The sequence below is a fragment of the Eurosta solidaginis genome, chromosome 4, assembly GCF_040869045.1.
Source record: "Eurosta solidaginis isolate ZX-2024a chromosome 4, ASM4086904v1, whole genome shotgun sequence".
Lineage (NCBI taxonomy): Eukaryota > Metazoa > Arthropoda > Insecta > Diptera > Tephritidae > Eurosta > Eurosta solidaginis.
Window position 1 is genome coordinate 209,133,829 of NC_090322.1, and position 18,400 is coordinate 209,152,228.

General features: G+C 36.9%; 1 protein-coding gene and 1 non-coding gene across 2 annotated transcripts in view; both read left to right on the plus strand.

Moving 5' to 3' along the window:
• The window catches only part of LOC137250936 (uncharacterized), a 140,784-nt gene that overhangs the window by 24,496 nt on the left and 97,888 nt on the right, over window positions 1-18,400 (plus strand). The gene's annotated exons all lie outside the window — the stretch shown is intronic.
• Window positions 11,174-11,245, plus strand: TRNAH-GUG (transfer RNA histidin (anticodon GUG)). The gene has a single exon. It is a non-coding gene; the product is annotated as a tRNA-His (tRNA).

Genomic DNA, 18,400 nt, shown 5'->3' on the forward strand with positions numbered 1-18,400 from the left:
AAGTAAGAACGGGACTGTCTTCGGGTGTGCCAAAGACTTCATACCTTTCATGAATGGGGCTGAACAATAATCTTATCCCGTTCGTAATCTCCGAATAATAGGATGTATAAGATAAGAAATATATAGAGAACTGATCTACACACCTAAACGATTTTTAAGATAAATATAAAATAAAAAACAGGTAGGTACTTTGTGTGGGGATGCAAAGTTTCAGGTTTTTTGTGGTCTGCATGTAAAAACTATGACTACGAATCACGTATTTCAAAAATATATGACGTAAACATAACTATTTGATGAAATTTGATGAATTTTGAAGCTTTTAGCCGTAAAAAGGGGCAAAAATTACAGTTTATATGAAGTATATAATATATATACCACCGATCTCTATGATTTTTTCAGACAACAATATATGCTATACACGTAAGCATTTGGTGAAATTTGAAGCTTCTAGCTGTTAAAATGGGGCAGAAATTGCGCAAAGTTTCTTAACTGAACAATCGGTTGTATGAGAAATATACTATATATACCACCGATCTCAGTGATTTTTTGACACAACAATATATACTATATACGTAAGCAATCGTTGAAATTTGAAGCTTATAGGTGTTAGAATGGGGTAGAAATTGCGAAAAGTTTATTATCTGAATAATCGGTTGTATGAGATATATACTATATATACAACCGATCGCTATGATTTTTTCAGACAGCAATATGTACAATATACGAAATTATATGGTGAAGTTTGAAGCTTCAATCTGTTAAATTGAGTAAGATATGACAAAAATCCTCTTTTTCTGAAAAATCGGTTGTATGGAGGATATATGCTATAGTGGTCCGATCCGGCCGGTTCCGACAAATGTCTAGTCGGACACCCAAATACACCCGCTCACCAAATTTTATCAAGATATCTCAAAAATTGAGGGACTAGTTTGCATACAAACCGACAGACGGACAAACGGACATGGCCAAATCAACTCAGCTCTTCAACCTGATTATTTCGGTATACTTAATGGTGGGTCTTTCTATTTTCCTTTAAGGACTTACAATGTTGGGTTTCGTGACGAAATTAAAATACCTTTTCATTTTCATGAAAGGTATAAAAAGTTGAGTATGAGTATGAACATACAAACATACGTACGTGGATAAGAGTTGCAGGCATTTTTGTTGATCATTGCAAAATATCTTCTTACTTACATAATAAAGACACGCGGTACCGCTAGTGCCAGAAAATATTGATCGGAAAGCGATGTAATTTACCTGAATTGACTAGAAAATCGTTTTAGTGCACAGTCAATTGTTGACAGCCATCAATTGATGAGTGTCTCATCTCAATTGCAACGGTGCACTGTGGGCAATTCTGAAATGATTTTATTAAAATTCAAATATTGTGACAGCTAGCACATTCATTCTGTTCTTGTTGTTTAGTCTGTGGACGTGTAGTTGCATCTTCGGCTCAGCTATAATATGTTCTGGTTTATTTGGTTGAGAAAAATGGGTTTCAAGGTTGGCTTCTGGGCTCTATCTGACTGTTTGGCGTAGTTGGAATATGCGATGCATCAGTGTGAATTAAAACTAAAAATTATTTGGTAACTTATCTCGTTTTGTTGATTTTCCGACAGGGTGGATAAATGATGTATATTGGAACGATTTTCCGTCATCCCTTGTCCAATTTGGTTTTGAGCCAAACCGGTTTCGGCGTTGTGCCATCATCAGTGTCGATTTTCGTTCTCCCAACCAAATTTGACAGGGGATGATGGAAAATCGTTCCAATATACATCAATTATTTGATGCCTGGCGTGGTGCCAAGGAAAAAGATAACGGAAAATAATAAACTAACGGATTTGGAATACTACAATAGATATGCACATTAACCTGGGTCGATTTGCATGGACGAAAGGTAAGCGATATCACGCAATCGAGTTTTCGATAGGATTTGGGCTCAGGAAAAAAGGTCCACGCCAATTTTTCGACCAAAACACTCCCCAAAACCCAAAAAATATTTTTTTTCAAAAAACTGGTGTAAAAACGTTGGCGATAACAGTTTTTTGAAAAAAAAAGATATTTTTTGGGTTTTGGGGAGTGTTTTGGTCGAAAAATTAACCCTTTCGCCATTTTTTTTTTCGTAGGCTTGAAAACTATTTCTTTGGGTATGATTAGTGGAACTTTTTTTCCTGAGCCCAAATCCGAAAAATCGATGGCGTGATATCGGTTAATAAATCGACCCAGTCTAATACTATTTTCACACACACGGCTTATTGACTAATAAAGGCAGTTTTCTACATTAAGACGCTTATGGAGCTCAATCTTCCATACAAGATTCTAATTTATAATTATTTCATTAGTGATTGATCGAATGCCTAATGAAATCAAAAGCCCAAAGCAACTCTGTTGGGATCGCTCAGTTTCTTAGTTTTTGGTGTGTTCAGTGCTTAAAAATGTTATTTGTTAAAATAAATGTCATTGTCTGTCATATAGCGTTGTCATTTTATTCGCTTGACATTTCGTCCTTCATACTAATCGAGCAGCTACTTATGTGTGAAAGCACAAAATTTACGATTTCATTAGAATGTGAAATGAGATCAGATGAGAGTGAAAACAGTATAATGTACATAAAGAAATAGAAGGGCAATAACCTGGCGTATGCGAAGAAAGCATCAACCACTAAACTCAAAACCCAAAAAAAAAGCTTACACAGTTCTGGAAATTTAATGGCAATTGTCAGCCTTGCCACCAACAAATCACAGTTTAACGCAGGGTAGAATGGTAGTAGGACCTTTTTTTAAATTAATTATGTCGAAGTCTGTGAAAAGTTCGTAAAGTTCGTTATACGATCTCTTATACAATTTTGTAGTTTTACATTATCATCTGATTCTCCCAACGCTCACAATTCTGCTTCATGTTCTAGTAACCGAAGACTTTTCCAATTCCTAATCAGTACAATGCGCCGTTTGTTGGAAAAATGATGATCCCGTGGTTTTCTAGGCTAAACTTATGTTCGGTATTTTTTAGTACTTTTTTCTTCAACTACTATTAGCCAACAGCTTAGTAGCCGCCAGCTCAGTTAGTCCCACGTTTTTGCTTAATTTTCGAGGTCAGCAGTCGCAATGGTGTTTGATAGTTGTAACGACAGCCTGTCTCAAAGGATTATCATATAGAAAATTTTAAGCACAATTCCCGGAACGGGTAACAATAAAATTCTTCTTAAAACGTTGTAAATAGAGGTTTCCTACCGGCAGTATCTATCTATCTCTGGCATAACAGACTTTTCAATACAATCCATCTGCTTTTATAGACGTCGCCAGGAGTGGTCGAAAACTTTATATCGCATTAGTTAGTAGGAGAAGTGAGAACTATCACAAAGAAAATCTAAGGGATGCTCGGTCTTCATCTTCCAGAGTATATCGCAGTATACGTTCTTCCCTTTATGAAGGTCCTGCGCCGCGTAGTACAAAAACTGTCTGGTAATCTGCCTAGAAAATTATTGTTCAAAAGTAGTATACAAGCTGTAGTTCCAATTTATTTGTTTGAAAAGTTAGGGTTGGTTCTGTGGAGAGCAAAAGACAATTAAGTGGAGCCCTTCGCACAATACCTACACTGGGACTAAACGCGGTGTCGATTTTGTACGCGGTTAAAATCGTGGGAAAAATAGCCGTCTAGCATTATAGATGACTTCGACTTCATTCTTGGCAGGGCAGCGTACAGTGTGCTGGCTTTCGCATCTGTTGCTACATTCTCCACTCATATTCCCACAAGGGATGAGTGGAGTGGGTAATCAATATAGGACGGTAGTCTGGTGAACCTGTTCACGGATGGATCCAGACTGGACTGGATGGTTAGGAGTGGAGAATTCCGCCAGGAGCACGGTGGTAGCCACAAATTCAGGTCGACGCTGATCATTAGGATATTTCTGGCAACTCTCAGACTGTTACCTTAGCCCTGTCTGGCTCGGGAGAATGGAACGTTTCTTAGGTTACCGCTGGTCACTTGTTCTCTGCTTTTGAACACGTGGGCCTCGAGTTAGCTTAGTAAACGTCGGGCAGACTCCACCTCTTGCCGTCTGTCGAAGCCTTTCTGACCCGTTTTTGACAGCAATCGCTCGAAGGTATTATAAGAGTTTATTATAGCTCATCCTTCGATGTTTATTTGTGCCTTTTTTGTAGTTTTTCTTTGCAGAGTTTTGCTATATAACTGGGAGCCAATTTCCCCATCGAAATATGGAATAACACAACGGACTAACATAAAAGAACCCAACTTAGATGTCCCTTAACTAGACAGCTGCAACCTTACGGACGGCAAACCGCAAATATCTGGGAAAGTCTGCTGTCGTCTTCAGAAATAACTGAAAATTTAACCCTTACAATGGTGATCAGCTGCTGAACGGTATGTTGAATGAGAACTCAGCCTTTGTCTATCCTTTTTGTTTTACGCTGATAACTGAGTTCAACCGGCGTTCCAATTTAACGTGATTTTTTAAAAAAGTTTACCGACTCTATATGTATATACTTATGAGCCTGCTTAAGGTCCCTAGGTTTACAAGGCTGAGTGATGTGATGTTTTGACAAAAACTTCAGGAGATTGGTAGCGCTCCTTAAACTATCCCCTTCAGCTTCTAGTTGAGTAATCTGCACACAAGGAAGTCACCTTATATAAAACCTATAGAATGATGGTCGAAATCCTTTTGGATTTTTAGATTTTCCTAGATGTCATTTGGCATGGGGGCATGGGCTCTGCAGAAACCCATATTCAAAAAAGTTCCATTTCTTGTTTTTGAAAGCTGATTTGGAATTTCGTTTAACTAGCGCATCGCTACAGGTAAACTGGAGACTTAGTAGTTTGTGCTTTGCACACAGAGCATATTAACTTTGATTGAATAACGGTTGAGTGTAAAGGTATAGAGGAATCGAGATAGATATAGACTTCCATATATCAAAATGTCGAAAAATCGAAAAAAAATTTGATTGAGACAAGTCTGTCCGTCTGACCGTTAACACGATAACTTGAGTATATACTGAGATATCTTCACCAAATTCGTTATACAAGCTTATCTGTACCCAGAATAGATTGGTATTGAAAATGAGCGGAATCGGATGATAACCACGCCCACTTTTTATGTATATAACATTGTGGGAAACACAAAAACCCTGATTATTTAGTAATCAATAATAATTAGAATGTTGAAATTTGACGTGTGGACTGATATTAATACTCCTGATAAAAATTTGAAAAAAATTGCTTAAAATGGGCGTGGTACCGCCCACTTGTGATAAGATCGATTTCGCAAATATTTTTAATTATAAACCAAAAATCGTTAAACCTATCGTAAGAAAATTCGGCAAAGCGAATGCCTTTACTATAAGGAATGCTTTGAAGAAATATTAACGAAATCTGTTAAGGACCACACCCACTTTTATATAAAAGATTTCTAAAAGGGTAGGGGACGAATAAAATAACTAAGCTATATCTTTGCAAAAAAGAGCTTTGTATCAATAGAATTTTACTTTTTAAATTTAATTATAACATTAGAGTGGAAAATACTAAAATTTTTGAAAATGGGTGTGGCACCGCCCCTTTTATGACTAAAATGGACGGCATCGGTAAAAGACCACGGCAGGGGTCGTATACTAGAATAATAAGCTATAACTTAACAAAAAATAGTGTTGAATCAATGATATTTCACTTATCAAGTTTTACTGTAAGAGGAAATGGGGAGACATTTTTCTTTTAAACGGGCGGTGCCACGTGTTATGTAGAAAAGTAATCTGAAGTATATCTGAAATGAAATGTACAATTGAAGCTCACGTTAATGTTCGGTTACACCTGAACTTAGACACCTTTATTTGTTATTATTTTTGTAGAGTTAAGGACACTCCCCTAAGACCCTGGGGAATGTTGTCGCTGTTAATGGTACTTTGCCGGATGCAGATCCGGTACGTTCCAGTAACAAGCACCATTAAGGTACTAGCACGACCATCTCGGGAACGATTTGGTATGATCAACTGAAACCTTCTAGACCATATCGCTCTCCCACTCCCTAGATCAATGAAGAACTTGGGGTCGCCACAGCCTCGGCTGTTAAAAAAACTGCATTCGCCACGGGTACGTGAGGTTGAAGAAGCTATATATTGCGCTGGCAACCCCTTGAAAGGCTTGCGCTGCACGACTTCTTGAATCAACTTGGTATTTTAGTCGCCTCTTACGACAGGCATACCTGCCGCGGGTATATTCTAAGCTCCCTAATCCGCTGGGGTACTAACTTTTGCATACCCTTAAGCTATTTATGCATTAAAATTTAACTTTTTCAAATAGGTACCACATATCTCAAATATAACACACCGTGCTCTACTCATCGACGCGATATACTAACAAGAAGCTAGACTTCGACAAGGACAGTGGGCGTACAATAACTAGCAGGCTGACGTCTATTGGGCGTGGTAATTGCATTCCACGCGTGTAAGTGCACATAATTTCTGGAAATCGATAATTCAACGCCATATTGAATTTTGTTTAAATTTTTTATGGCAGAGAATTATATCAGCTCTACAGCTTTTACATGGTGACGTGTGTAACAATATATTCTCGTGTACTTATTAGCCTAAAGAAGCATTTTAATTGCAATTAAAGTTGTTGAGTTCTTATGGCTACTCATAACTGTAATTTGCGGCACATTTTGTATTTATGACGCTTTAGGGTTTATGCCGCCATCAAATTGACGTTTCGATTTAAGGTGCAGTTGAACCAAAAAAAATGTTGAAATTGACAAAGGGGTATTCACTCTAGAACAAACCGCATACAACATGATTATTGCGTTAATATTTCCGCAACTTGTTAACTGGTTTCAAGATAAAAAAAAAATTGCAACATTGTAGGCGCTTCGTGTTGCTCCAAATTCTTTATTGTTGCTCCAACTTGTTAATAAGCATGCAACACGCCGCACATACAATTGCTTTGGCTTTGCCACGTAAAATTTGAATTTTATTGTATACTGGGTATGTTGCGAAACGTCGTTTCGATTTCGAAACTTCAGAGCTTCTAAATGATTTAGAACAGTGTGCTCAGAGCCAGTAAAAATTCAAATACAAACGTATGTATGTATAAGGATCTTATATATTATTTCTAATTGCTGTTTTTATCTCTCCCTTTTTCGCTCTTATTTGGAATCCAAATCCATAAATAAAGTTTTGGTTGTAAAGATAGGGATTCGTGCTATTATCGAGCTTTGGGCGTTAGCTATATTTTATTAATATAATTTATTAAAAAATGACGATCGAGAGTACACAAAGAAATCTATTTTTACTATGGCGCTATTGCGAATATTTGATTAGAACTAACACTGCATTACCGGCAGTTGCTAACATTCGCCAGATGGCAGCGCAAGCGCATGTAAGTTTATAGATGTTTGATTGATAGAAGAGCTGATTTCTGTTGATATTTGATATGAGACTTTTATATTTGTTGCGCAAGATGCGCACGGGTCCGGCTCGTAATTTTAAAAAAGAAATTTAGCATAGAATTAACGCATGAGTACAAGCGAAAATGATTCACTGCTTGCTCTGCTGAATCTCAGTCTCTTCGCTCACACGACACGTAGATGAACGCCAAGTAAATTTCCTACGCTCCACGCATCTCTGATTAAGATCTCTGACTCCAATTCTTTGGATAGCAGTAATGGCGAAAGTCTATCAGTAGAGAGGTCCAATGTATTTTGACATTTACGAGTTGAGTATAAATTACCGTTATCACTGATTGATGTCTTCTAGGAAATAATCCTGCAGCCATGACACTGTTTATAAATATAAATTCGAGACTGTGAAGGATTTCGTCTATTTGGGAATATAGTACTGATTCCGCGAGGTGTGGTGGTAGCGTGCTTCGCCTATCACAGCTAATATCCTGCGTTCGGTTTCCGGGCAAAGCAACATCAAAAATTTAGAAACAAGTTTTTTCAATTAAATTAAAGTTTTTCTAAGCGGAGTCGTACCTTGGATTATGATTGGGAAATCACTCCGAATGTTTTACTGCCATGAAAAGCTTATCAGTGGAGTGCCTTGCAAATGTCGTTCGGAGTCGGCCTAAAATATGTAGGTTCCGTCCCGCCAATTTGTAAGAAAACTTAAATTAAAATTAAATTAAGGAGTACGACACAAATTGGAAAAGAAGCTCGGCCCAAAATCTCTTCGGAGGTTATCGCGCCTTGCATTAATTTATTTTTAATAACAGCAAAAACCATGTCATGAAAAGTAAAATCCTCTCAGGACGAACAAAAATCACGCTCTATAAGTCGCTCATCAAACCTGTCCTGATGTATGGCTATGAATCATGGACAGCGTCGAAAGAAGATGATATGACTGTTGGAGTGTTAGAAAGAAAAGTTCTCCGGCAGATTTATGATTCTCTCCGTGATGCCCCCGGCGAGTATCGAAGAAGGTATAATGATGAGTTGTATCCGAAGGCTTCGTTGGATAGGTCATGACATGCGACTGGACGAAGACGCTACAGCCAAGAAATTATTTTAGTCGACAACGTAGTTTGTAAGCAGAGGAAGGGGAGATATCTACTGAGTCGGGAGAGGCAGGTGGAAAAGACTTCACCTCTCTTGTTGTTTCCGATTGGCGTCAGTTATCGCGAAACAGGGATAGCGGGGGTTACTTCTTAATGATAATGATGACAGATTATTAGATGTGTATATGTGTACCCTTTTCAAATACTTATTCTGTTTCCTCACTAAAAAGTTTTAAAAATCTGAATGCGAATACGCTAAACTCACTTCCGTAATATATTTAAATACACAATATTGTATAGTCACTTAGTCTGACTGACAGTTTTTTCAAATGTGTGCAAATAAATTTAATTGACGACATAAAATATTTTGAGTGAAACATTTTGCAAAGTGTGTTGAGCACAAAAGGTTTTATGTATTCTGGTGTCAATGGCCGGTTCACAATCAACTTTAGATGCATTTAATGCAATCTAATAACCGATGGCGCAAGAGCGTTCAATTGTTGGTGATATTGATATCACTGCCTTTTCTGAATTGGATGAAGAGGCAATAAACAATTGTATTCAGTAATAAGTCAGCAGGAACGCTCCAATATTATTACAAAGTTTTACCACATTATTTGTCAATCACTGCCAAATTTCAAAATATTAAATTTGTAAATAACTATAGAAACTATAGAAAACGATCACTCCCATTAGCTGCCAAAACCATTTTAACGTTTCCAGCAACTCAATTTTTCTTAGTTTTCTTTACAGTAATTCATAGATTTAAGAGTTCGTTGTTATGAGTATCTATACTACATATAAGCTGCAATACATTTTTGGTCTGCTTCATAGCCTTTCACTTTTTTTTAGGAATTTGGCTTTCAATGGTTTGACTATTGCTCAGCTGTAATATACAGTTCTGTGCAAAATAAAACCAATAAACCCGATATTAATATGTTTTGGGTTAATTGTCCATGCTTATAATAGCTTTGGTTTTTTTTTTGAACGGTTTTATTTAGCTTGACTCTGTGTAGCGAGCGTTGTTTAGGAATTTTGTAATTGAAATTTAAGTAACTTCCCGATAAGCTACAAGCTTGAAACGGGGAATATAGTTCAGAACCCGATGACAATGCAATAAATAGAAGAAAAAACTCCACTAGGTGGCGCATGGATCGATAAATTTCAAAAAGTCGCATTTTTGTACAATTTGGCTCATATTTGAATAGCATATTACATATAGAAATTAAAATCACTTCAAGAAAAAAATTACCGCTAGGTGGCGCAAGGATCGAGATATAAAAAAAAAATTGGTAAATGTGGTCCGATTTGGCTTATATTGAGAACACATATTACATACAGAAATAGAAATAGCTTTATGGAAAAAATTTCCCGCTACGCTAGGTGCCACAAGAATCGAGATATTCAAAAAACTCGTATTTTGCTCATATTTGGAACACATATTACATACAGAAATAGAAATCGCTTTATGGAAAAAATGTCCCGAGAGGTGCCGCAAGAATCGAGATATTCAAAAAACTCGTATTTTGCTCATATTTGGAACACATATTACATACAGAAATATAAATCGCTTTATGGAAAAAAGTTCCCGCTAAGGCCCAAATACGTTGCGTTTTGTACTAGATTATCTACCTTGTTCCAAAATTTTGAGTTTTTTTTTGTAATATGAATTTTGGCAATTACTCAATGCTGAATATTCCACTGCGCCTGCAAGTTTATTTTCGTTTACAAATTACATTTTGTTAAAAAATTGGGTAGTCATATCAAGGGCATTTTGAATAAGGCGCTGTTCGTGTCGAAATTGTGTTTTCTCGGTAACAAAAGACTTTATTTTGTAGACAAATAATTGACCTGTTAATGACTGTTTCATATATTTAAAATTTCGTTTCAGTAAATCTATTAGCATAAAAATAAAGTGAATATTTTATCGCAGCCGCCGTGGTGTGTTTGTAGCGTGCTCCGCCTACCACACAGAAGATCCTGGGTTCACCCCGGGCAAAGCAACATCAAACAAAAAATTAGAATCAAGTTTTTTCAATTAGAAGAAAATTTTTCAATGCGGGATCGCCACTCGGCAGTGTTTGGCAAGCACTCCGAGTGTATTTCTGCCATGAAAAGCTCTCATTGAAAACTCATCTGCCTTGCAGATGCCGTTCGGAGTCGGCATAAAACAAGTAGGTCCCGTCCCGCCAATTTGTAGGAAAAATTAAAAGGAGCACGACGCAAAATGGAAGAGAAGCTCGGCCTTAAATCTCTTTGGAGGTTATCGCGCCTTTCATTTATTTATTTATTATATCGCATGTCTTACTGTAAACAGATGTAATCCAAAAATTTTATCTTTCGAGATTTTAATATACCCCACAAAAGTGGACTGGTGAGATTATATTCACAATACATAGAATGCTCCGGGCTAGTGATATGTAATTGAATTTGATTTTTGTTATGAAGCAGTATGAAAAAATATAACTTTATATGTGTTTTCCCAACATATTAAAATTTTTGAATTGCATCTATTTCCAATAAAACGGGCGACGTTGCTTTTGTTTTGCACTGCACCGTAAGTAGTTGGCTATGAATATAGAGCAGTTTGGTTTCTTCACTCTTACCATATCCGCAAGATTGTGTATAAAAAACATGAGTGTAAATAGCCATGCATGCATGCAATCTTCCTATAGCCGTGATCGTCTAGTGGTTAGGACCCTACGTTGTGGCCGTAGTAACCCAGGTTCGAATCCTGGTCACGGCAATGTCGAACACAATTTATGTGCCAGCATTGTCACGGATGGAAGCATATTTTTTTTAGGTCTACTATTTATTATTACTATATCTAGGGACTGTTCCAAAAAGAAAGTTCACTCTTTAGTTCGACAAGTGACAGCAACAACAACAAGTTTGCGCTTTTTTCCTGTAATTATCTACTGATGGAAATAACCATATCGCACACATAGATGAAGAGGGACCTAACACAAAAATATTAAATTCTGAAGTTATTAGTACTTCTGGGCTCCACAATTCAATACCAATCGAACTGTATAATCGATTTACTGATACCTCCGCCAATTAGCCAGAAAAGTTTTTGTAAAAGCTAAAAATTGCATTGGCGCATCGGTGGGAAGCATCCAGTTTTTTTCGTTTGCTAAACTTGCTATTTTGTGATTTGATCGCTATTTTGATATTGGTGTGCGTTTTTTAAACTTATTGATCATCAAAGGCATCCAAAGGCTTCGCTGGCAAGGTCATGTTATGCGAATGTTTAAGCAGCAATTAATGATGATGATCATCATGAAAAGAACGAAACAAAAACAAAACAAGTAAGGAAGGCTAAGTTCGGGTGTAACCGAACATTGCATACTCAGTTGAGAGCTATGGAGACAAAATAAGGGAAAATCACCATGTAGGAAAATGAACCTAGGGTAACCCTGGAATGTGTTTGTATGACATGCGTATCAAATGGCAGGTATTAAAGAGTATTTTAAGAGGGAGTGGGCCATAGTTCTATAGGTGGACACCTTTTCGAGATATCGCCATAAAGGTGGACCAGGGCTGACTCTGGAATTTGTTTGTACGATATGGGTATCAAATGAAAGGTGTTAATGAGTACTTTAAAAGGGAGTGGGCCTTAGTTCTATGGGTGGACGCCTTTTTGAGATATCGATATAAAGGTGGACCAAGGGTGACTCTAGAATTTTTTTATACGATATGGGTATCAAATAAAAGGTGTTAATGAGTATTTTAAAAGGGAGTGGGCCTTAGTTCTATAGGTGGACGCCTTTTCGAGATATCGCCATAAAGGTGGACCAGGGGTGACTTTAGAATTTTTTTACGATATGGGTATCAAATGAAAGGTGTTAACGAGTATTTTAAAAGGGACTGGGCCTTAATTCTATAGGTGGACGCCTTTTCCAGATATCGTTATAAAGGTGGACCAGGGTTGACTCTAGAATGCGTTTGTACATTATGGGTATCAAACGAAAGGTGATAATGAGTATTTTAAAAGGGAGTGGGCCTTAGTTCTATAGGTGGACGCCTTTTCGATATATTGCCATAAAGATGGACCAGGGGTGACTCTATAATGTGTTTGTATAATATGGGTGTCAAATTAAAGGTATTAATAAGAATTTTAAAAGGCAGTGGTGGTAGTTGTATATGTGAAGGCGTTTTCGATATATCGACCAAATTGTGGACCAGGGTGACCCAGAACATCATCTGTCGGGTACCGCTAATTTATTTATATATGTAATACCACGAACAGTATTCCTGCCATGATTTCAAAGGCTTTTGATTTCGCCCTGCTGAACTTTTTCATTTTTTTCTACTTAATATGGTAGGTGTTACACTCATTTTACAAAGTTTTTTTTCTAAAGCTATATTTTGCGTCAATAAAACAATCCAATTACCACGTTTCAACCCTTTTTTCGTATTTGGTATAGAATTATGGCACTTTTTTCATTTTTCGTAATTTTCGATATCGAAAAAGTGGGCGTGGTCATAGTCAGATTTCGGCCATTTTTTATACCAATAGAAACTGAGTTCAGATAATTATGTGAACTGAGTTTAGTAAAGATATATCGATTTTTACTCAAGTTATCGTGTTAATGGCCGAGCGGAAGGACAGATGGTCGACTGTGTATAAAAACTGGGCGTGGCTTCAACCGATTTCGCCCTTTTTCAAAAAAAAACAGTTATCGTCCTAGAATCTAAGCCGCTACCAAATTTCACAAGGATTGGTAAATTTTTGTTCGACTTATGGCATTAAATGTATCCTAGACAAATCAAATGAAAAAGGGCGGAGCCACGCCCGTTTCGTCAGATTTTTTGTTTTTACCAGATGAAGAACTTTTAAACACATACAAAAAACTTGGTGTTAAAACCGAACTGTGCGCTGTTGTTCCATTTGGTGTTGCAGCGATAGGGACACACCCAGAAGGTTTTGGGGAGTGTTATCGACGCTTATGGTTCTTTGTGGGATAAAGATACGGTATGTTCCGGTACCAAGCACCATTAAGGTATAATCATCTTGTGAGCAATTAAATAGGACTACAGTGAATCGTCTAGGCCATTCCACCCCCACCCTCTTGAGCGTCTCGAATCAATTGAGTATTTTAGTTGCCTCTTACGACAGGCATACCTACGGCGGGTATCTCCTAAGCCCTCTAACCCGCTGAGAGAGTTTCAAATGATGTGATTTTAACAACTTTTCCTCCAAATAATCTTGCTCTGCAAATTATGGTACAGTATAAACAATGAAAACTCTATAGTGAGTGTCACACGATGAGGCAATGCTGTCACGCTGAATGTTTAGCATGAAATATTGATGGATCATGGTCCAGATTGCAAAATATCTAGAAATTTTGAGATCCATCAACATGCATCGTAATCCAGTACTGACAGCACTGCCTCTCTCGCCTATGGATGACTAATGTAACAGAAAAACTAGAAAAGATCGCACTCTCACAGCGCTTTAGCCATAGTAATTGGACACATACAATTAGCTCTCTGAAGTTCGCAAGACAACGTTTACGTGAAAAAAATGAACTATTGGGTAAATTATCGTGAATTTGCTGTAATTTATCCGTGAAACAAATAAAATTTGCCACGACTATATTTTAGAAAATATCGAGTGAAGTGCCAACTTCATGTGAACTTAGCGTGCCACCGTCAGAAAACCACCTTAGAGACCAGCTAGGAAAATAATTCTTGCACGGGAATTTGCCGTAAATTTGTATATATAATAATCCGGGATCACGTTGGGGTCATTTCGGGACTTCTTCTGGACTACGACGGGATAATTTCGGGACCATTCCGCGATATTTTCTGGATGGTATTTGAGATCCTGCCGGGAGCCCGTCAGGGTCATTTCGGAACTTTTTTGGGATCATTTGGGTACCCTTCAAGGATAATTTCTGTGTGGTTCCGGGCTGGGTTTCGGGATTCGTCCGCGATACCGTCGATACATACCGTTGCCTTTACTGGATAATTTCGGGATCATTTGGGGACCGTATCAGCTTTTCAGCTCATTTACTTCTCTTTTTACCGTATTACAAAAATAAAATACATTGGGCAGAAAAAAATTGTTGGCGAAGCACTAGAAAACGAAGTTTTTTTAATTAATAAAATATGCCACTTATCTACGGCGAATTTACGGAAAATTCGTGTGCAAGAAATATTTTCCTAACTAGTCTCTAAGATAGTTTTCTAAAAAACAGTCGCGGCAACTTTTTTTGTTTCACGGATAAATTACGGAAAATCACGGCAATTTACTCAATAGTTAATTTCTTTCCACGTAAAAGTTGTCTTGCCAACTCCAGAAAGGTCCTTAAATAGATTAGATTAGATTGATATTTATTAATAACTAGGCTTTACCCGCGGCCATGTCCGCAAGTAGAAAATAACATGTATGGGCTATTCACGTTAGCCTGTCTATACCGGACGGATACCAAAAACCTTCCAGAAATGATCCTGGAAGGGTCGCCGCATCATATTGGAATAGTTCCGGAAAATTCGCGAAATGACTCCTGCGAAATGACTGCTCACTATGTCAGCCTTCGACTTATTTGACCCATTGAGTTTGTAATATTGATTAAGGTCAATATACTTAATGTTATAATGAGTAAAAATTATTAAAAAGTAATTGTTCGAAGGGGACCTCCCCCCCCCCCCCTTTCCATTTTCAAAAAAATGTTAGCCAGTAGACTATTTTCTATCTGTGTTCCAAATTTCATCAAAATCCGTAAAGCCGTTCTGGCGTGATTCAGTCACAAACACGAAAAAATATAATTAAATTATAACTCTTCATAGAGGGCGTGGACCTTAAAAAGAATATAGCTAGTAGATCCTTCTACTACTATTGGCTATATGTGTGCCAAATTTCATTGTAATATGTCCAGCCGTGCTTACGTGATTCAGTCATACAGACAAACGTCTGGACATCCAAACATCTAAACATATTAATAAGATTAAGATTTAGATGTACTAGCAGACGTTGTTCTGCTTTAACTTTGGTCTAGCTGCATAACTTTCAAAAAGTGTTTGCCTCTTACTCCCGCCACCCCAAAAAACGTTAACTTTTTATATAAAATATAATACAAGTACTTAAATATCTGCAAAATTTCCAATGATTTCGCTTTCAAACGGAACAAATACATATATATTTGATTTTTTATGAAAATGGCGAAATTACCTATTGAATGCAGTCGATAAACGTATTCATATTTTTCGAAAAGTATTAGCTAATTTCTGGGCCTGGAATTTTTTCAAACTTTGTCATCCTATGTAATTAAATAATAGAAAAAATTGATCCAGACCGGATATCGTGTATGTATGTAAATACTCCTCGAAAACTGAGGTAGGCATCTAATATATGGTCTAATACACATACTACAAATGTATGTTAATTCTGTCCCATTTTTTGTATGGATTGTGGTTAATTGAGGAGAACGTTTTAACTGTTAAGAACTATTCTTCAACAGACATGCATACGGTTATTGTTATTAAGGGGCTAATACCCCCGGAATATATATCATATGTATAACAAGTAAAGGTGTCAAAGTTCGGGTGTAACCGAACATTATATACTCAGCGTGAGCTTCAATTGTACATTTCATTTCAGGTAAATTACTCTTCTACATAACTCTCTTACAATAAAACTTTCTAACTGAAATATGATTGATTCAAAACTAGTTTTTGCTAGGTTATAGCTTATTATTATTGTAGTCTACGACCCTTTTAAACCTTTTATATATCTAACTTGTTTTATATCTAAGTTGCTGTGGTCTTTAACCGAACCCGCCCATTTTTAATAGAAATATTTTCTGCTATAAGGAAAATATGTGTACCCAATTTTATTACGATGTGTTAATTTTTCTTCGAATTATGGCTCCAGAAACATCGAAAATTGCTTAGTCATAAAAGGGGCAGTGCCACACCCATTTTCAAAAATTGTAGTGCTTTCCAATTTAATGTTGTAGTTCAATTTAGAAAGTAAAATTCTATTGATAAAAAGCTCTTTTTCGCTAAGATATAGCTTATTATTTTCGTCTACGATCCTTTTAAAAATCTTTTATATAAAAGTTGGCGTGGTCTTTAGCCGATCTCGTCCATTTTCCCTAGAAATATTACCTGCTACAGGGAAAATATGTGTACCCAATTTTAATGCGATCCGTTAATTTTTCTTCGAGTTATGGCTTCCTAAACATAGAAAATTGCTTAGTCATAAAAGGGGCGGTGCCACGCCAATTTTTTAAAATTTAAACTTTTTCCTGTTTATTGTTATAAATCCACGTGGGAAATGAAATAACATTGACATAAAGCTCTTTTTTTACAAAGATATAGCTTATTTTATTCGTTCGCGACAATTTTAAACATCTTTTATATAAAAGTAGGCGTGGTCCTTAACCGATTTCATACATTTTTTTTTCAAAGCATTCATTATAGTAAAGGGAACCTCTGCCGAATTTTGTTACGATAGGTTTAACGATTTTGATTTATAATGGGACTTGTAAAGTTGATTTTATCACAAGTGGGCGGTGCCACGCCCATTTTAAAAACATTCTCAAATTTTTATCAAGAGTATCAATATCAGTCCACACGTCAAATTTCAACATTCTAGGTATATTATTTACTAAATAATCAGGTTTTTTGTGTTTTCCAAAATGTTATATATATAAAAAGTGGGCGTGGTTATCATCCGATTTCGCTCATTTTCAATACCAATCTATTCTGGGTCCAGATAAGCTCGCGGAATGAATTTGGAGAAGATATCTCAATATTTACCCAAGTTATCGTGTTAACGGACAGACGGACGGACAGACGGACGCACATGGCTCCATCAAATTTTTTTTCGATATTGATGATTTTGATATATGGAAGTCTATATCTATCTCGATTGCTTTTACCTGTACAATCAACCGTTATCCAATCAAAGTTAATATACTCTGTGTGCAAAGCGCGCTGATCTAAAAAAAGAAAGGCTAAAATGTGTGTTAGTTGGTAACCGGTGTTTGAAGAGATGCGCTGGTCGAATATGTTCAAACTTTCACATAAGTGGTTATGTGTTATGGTTATTATATTAGTATTTACGATCCTTTTTTCCTGGAAGTAGACCAGAGAGGGACCGGGACTGGGATCAGGACTAGGACGAGGACTGAGACTCGAAGTGGGACTAGGACTGGGACTGGAACAAAATACATGCCACCCTCTGGGACAGGCAATAAGGGATCAAGAATAATGAGAAGAACTTGAGAGAAGAGAAAAGAGAGAAGGAGAAGGAAACTGAGAAAGAGATAGAGTGAGACGAGCATGGTTATAGATGAAGCGGAAAAGACAGGGGTAGGAGTGAATAAAATGATTAGGAAAAAGTGAAGAGGGGTGGGGGAAGAGTTAGCCCGAAAAAGCGTATCAAACTGTATGCAGATAGACCAAATTTTGGGCAGAACAACGTCTGCAGTGTCTGCTAGTATACTTATAGATATACATATATATGTAGATTGTGTACCTACTAATTGACGTATATATTCGGAAAGAAGCTAACAACAGGCTATTGGTATTGCGTCTGAGCCATCTTGCGCACAGAAGTTAATGCAAAATAACGATTTTTTTTTACCTTTTGAACGTCTATCATTTATGTTATATCACAATAAACGAATGAGTATGAGTTCGTTTTATGTACAACTTTTATTTAAACAGCTGCTAAATAAGAACACTGGAACCCACAATGATATATGTATTATGCCGTTCGTTACATATACTTTTTTGAAAATATTAAATTTGCCAAGCTTACTTACTTACTTAATTGGCGCTTAAACGTCTAAACGGTTATGGCCGAAACAAATGTAAGGCGCGATAACCTCCGAAGGGAATTAAGGCCGAGCTTCTCTTCCAATTTGTGTCGTGCTCCTATTGA